Source organism: Equus asinus, chromosome 2 (genome assembly GCF_041296235.1).
Source record: "Equus asinus isolate D_3611 breed Donkey chromosome 2, EquAss-T2T_v2, whole genome shotgun sequence".
In the NCBI taxonomy this organism is placed as follows: domain Eukaryota; kingdom Metazoa; phylum Chordata; class Mammalia; order Perissodactyla; family Equidae; genus Equus; species Equus asinus.
The window spans coordinates 76844030-76848873 of NC_091791.1; the positions used below are offsets into that span (position 1 = coordinate 76844030).

General features: G+C 41.5%; 1 pseudogene; it reads right to left on the reverse strand.

Annotated features, from left to right (window-relative positions):
* Window positions 1–3596: 3596 nt before the first annotated feature.
* On the reverse strand, window positions 3597–4608 carry LOC106831319 (S-adenosylmethionine decarboxylase proenzyme-like; annotated as a pseudogene).
* Window positions 4609–4844: the final 236 nt, after the last annotated feature.

Consider the following 4844-nt stretch of genomic DNA (forward strand, 5'->3'; position numbering starts at 1 on the left):
AAGGGTGAAGGGCGAGTGTGCTTCACGGGAGTTCCCAGGCATGTCGGGGCAGAAGGAGGGGAAGGGGTAACGTTCGTGAGTGTCCATCAGGGACCAGGAAAGTACAAGTTCCTTAACAGTTCTTATTCCGATTAATCCCCAGGCAACCTTAGGAGGGAGATGAGGTGGGAAGGATTGCTCCCATTTGGAGCTGAAGAAAGTGATGTCCAGAGAGGGTAAGTAATGTGTTCAAGGCCACAGAGCTAGAAATGGTTCATCCGAGATTTCAACACGATCAGTTTGATTCCAAAGCCATTCTATGTAACCCCTGTACCACACACTCCCAAACAAAGCCGATATCTGCAGAATCTAAGCAATATGTTGTTTGGAGATACGATTATGGGTACAATATACACAAAATCCTGGATTTCATGAAAGGAAGGGCTGGGACCCGGAAAGAACACAAAGATAGCTTTTCAAGCTGTGTAGCAGTTCATGGCTGTTGCTCTTTATATTGGGCTTCATCACTGACGTATGGTACATAAAATATGTATCAAATAATATAGAAAAGAAAAGATCTAATGCCTTCTTCAAATCCTAAACAAATGTTCTCATGAGCCAGTAATTTTCACCAAAAATAAGGTAAAGACAAATCCACTAGTCAGAATTAATGTGCAGAATGCTATACTAGGTGCTTTTAGAGATTAGAAACAAAAAGAAATATAAAATAAACTTCCTGTTTGCATGATACAATATGCTAAGGAAGCTAGGCTGAGGTATGTGAAAAATACGCATCGTTTTAGAGACATTATTGAGATCATCTGGCCTTTGGTCTATTTTACAAGGATTTTTCTCCAGTCTAGAGAGAGGATGCTCAGAAAAGACCACGATTCCAACCCCACTCTTAGTGTTGCACATTGCAGGCCTGTGGTCCGGGGCCTGACTCCCGCCAGCCCGGTCAGTGCTGCTGTCTGCCCTTTGGAGAGCTGCTGGGGCAATCCACTCTTGCCACCCGGGTGTCAGCAGCCATGGGGCTCAAGGAGACCACTTGGGGTGGAGTAGCACCTGTGTCCCTCTCTGCTTCTTAATTCCTTTCACAATGGAAAGGTAAGCCTCCTCAGGACAGACTCTTTCCAAAGATAAATGACAGCCGATGTCATTCACGGTCACCTGGGACATTTCTCTGTTGCAAACACAAATTTGACCCGCTGGAAGGGTGGGTCCTAGAAGGCAGGCACATCTCACAGTGCCCGGCATGGAACCTTGCTCACAGACAGGGACAAACATATGAAATCATTGAAGTGCATCCCCTGTCTCAAGGATTTCAGTGCCCACTCCCCTGGGCCTGGCCTCTGCAGACCACACCCACCCTCTGGATTTCTGCCAGGCCCTTCCCTGTCCTCCGCCATCACTAGCGTCTCTCACATCAGACTGTTTCTCCCCTTGAATGGAATAAGCAGTATCTCAGCAGCGGGTGGAAAGTGTTCACGGCTCATGAGTGACGAGCAGCAATGGCTGTTCAGGACCCCAGCACTTCCCACATTGGGCACAACCCACAGATAGGACCCGTCTTCCCATTGGAGAGAAAACCGGCTGCTGAATATTGCCTTTAATTGAGCAAACTTTTATTGGTACTTAAATTGTGGCACCAAAATACATTTCAACTGATTTAAGTCCAACACCATAAAGGAGAAATTACAGCACTGAAACATTCCCTCATCTATCACAGTAGGATGAGTTTAGATTACTACTCAATCTATAGTTCTCTTTTTCCTAGGCTTTGTTGCATACAATTTTGCGCAGTTTTTCAACATTAGATAAAATTTTTTAATTTATTAGGGGAAAAAAATTAGACTTCAAACCAACAAATGTCATCAAATCTACTGAGAGCACTGACCATTAGGTTCTGTGCTAATTAAAGAGCCACACTGATCACATTGATTGAAAGCTTCGCCAGTGAAACTTACAGTCAACAACGTGCTTCAAATAAAAGTCAAAGTAGTGTCCCAATCATTGATTTCAACAAGTAGATTTTATGTTTAGAAACACTGAAAAAGGATTTATAAGTAAATACAGAAGGAACAAAACATCACTGCATCAATCCAGAAAGACTTAAAGAAATATTTTGAGAACAAGAAGAAATACTATTTAGTCAACTTTGTTGTTCTTTCAGCTGCTTAAATCTCACAGTATCTGCAAATATAGCTGAAAGATGCTAACTCTCGAAAGCCTATATTTCTAGGCATTTCCCATTGACTGTATTGGAATTTTGCATGTTATGTTTTATGGATAGCATTCTGCTTCACTTTTCTATCTGAATAAACTGGACAGTTCCCACTCTGAGCGGCCATTCACTTGATCCCAGGAGGCGTGGTGACAGGGACACAACAGTGAGAGGAACAAAGTCAGAACTCTTAACACATGCATCACAAAGTCACCCAACTTTAAGTCACAAGATGGAAAAGACGTTGATTCAGTTTTGCACCAAAGCTTACAGGATATTATCACTCGAAATTAGTGGAAATGGCAACTAATGTAAAAGTTAAGGTGAATGATCCAAGCTGACTTACTTACTGAATCCCGTACAACCTTCATGCTGAATCTCCCTGCTGATAAACTTGGTGATGAAAATCCTTGTCTACTACTACTCCACAAGTCTGTAGAGGCACGGTACTCATGGGAAGCTAATCTCAGTTGCTAGGGAGCACAGAATGGCATATGGTCTGCACGCAGTTCTGCCAGTACATCCTAATCTCAATCTACAACGCTCTATGGGTCTTCCTTGATAATCACCACTAGAGAAGTTTAATTTTGCCACTATCTTCCAAAAGAGTCCATGCCAATAAAAAGGAGGCCAAATTCCCTTGACCTCAAAAGAAAATTAAGCCCAAGATTCACCCTGCCTTCCCTCTCTGGGGTGTAAGATTAGTACCAACACACAGTGTAACGGTCTATTGCTTTATTGGAGGGGGGAGGGGTTATACCTTAGTAGGGAAAGAAATCAATTAAAGGGCTACAAATGCAGGGAGCAATAATGTGAAAACAGTAATGCACAAAATGAGTAACTGTGATCATTTTCTCAAGATGACTTGATTTGTGGAAGAAAAACTTTAATTACTATTTCAAACAAAATCCACATGAAGTAGAAATTGGTCTCAATAACGTTAGCAGAGAATATGTTCTAGAAAGTATCACTAACTGGATGTAAAATTCTGGGAGCAATATAATAGAACAGTCCCAGATGGTTAGGCTGAGGTCAACACCTAATGAGGATGAAAGCTTTGTCTGTGGGGAATTTTGGACAATACCTGGAGAAATATTACAGCAGGCATAATCAAATTGAATTGTTTTCACCAAGTGTTATAATGTTTCATATAAAAGTTTTTTTCTACATGCACTTCAGTTTCACAGAATACTAAACACAGGAGAGAACACTCATGTGAGATATCTAACTCCTTGATATAATAACGCATACAATTCAACACGCTCACACTATCATCACATGTAGGGCTCTCTGCAACCACAAGGTGATGGCTATGGAAAGCATGGACCCAGGATCAATATCTAGAAAGCAGCCACTGCCTCCTTTATGTGTGTTACCTTTTGGCATTTTTTCTTCATTTTCTCAACTGACTCTGCTACTGTTACTGCCTCTTAGCAAAACTGGTAAAAACAAAATCATAATCATCAGAGTCCTGAACGTAGGACTCTGGCAACCAAGATGTTTAAAACCTTCTATCTTCTGGAGCAAAGAAAGCACTGTGGGATATTTAGAACTCTGAGAGACAAATGGTGGTCACAAATTTTCCTGGCTTAAAGACTCTCATGACTTTCCCGATCAGGTCATTATAACAGTTCCTGACTAAAGTTTATTTGAAAGCTATCACAAGAAAATTCTGCTCCTGGAGTGATATGAATAGTCCAATAAGTTCTCTCTGATTACTTTCCATTCATTGAGTACCCACAGGCACTGAACAGTGTGACATCAGGGCCAGAACCTGGCATCAGATCACAAATTCCACTCTCACAAATAACATCTTTTGCAGTAGCACCATCTTTCATGTAGAATTGGTCCATAACTTCTGGGTCAAGCTCATGCATCAGTATTTCCAGGGTCTGATCTGGCTAATTGATGACCTGAGTCTCTGGGAAACCCAGACTGTACAAGTACCAACAGTCGGAATTCATACATCCCGGACAATAGGTTGCTCCATTTGGGAAAATTGCATTAAGAAGCTAGTTATTCCTGAAAATTCCAGTGTATGTACCCTTGGAGAGAAGCCTTCATGAAATCCTTAGGAAAATAAAAGATTTTAATTGAGTCAAACCCACTGTAATCCCTGGCAAGCTTCAACAGGGGATCCAGTGCTTTCAGCAGAGGTGGTTCCACATGTCTTCAAAATGAAACTTCTCTTGGAGATAAACATGCTACTCGGAGCCCACAGCTTGCTGCTTGGCAGTTTTTGTCACACTTATAATTGAACACAAAACATCCTTCAAATGTATGTCCCACTGGGATCTTGGGATGGTGTGGAGGTTCCCAGATCCTTGGTTTGCAACTGTTTGCTGCTGGGAGAACCAAACCTCCAGCAGCTTCTTGGTCCCTTAGAAAACATGGGTCACTTCCATCACCATGAGACTAGCAAACAATCAACAACCACAGAAAATAAGCTAAATTAAACCTCTTCTCCCATTGCTGCCTCTGCCACCAATTATTCCAGCTACGTTACTAAAGTTCAGGCTTCTTTTTTTCTATAATTTTGTATTAAATTTTTTTGAAAAAAAGGATTAACAAAATTTTCCCAGTTTTTTTTTTTTTTGAGGGGGGAAGGAGATGACAGTTGAACCTGACTCTGTTGGAAACA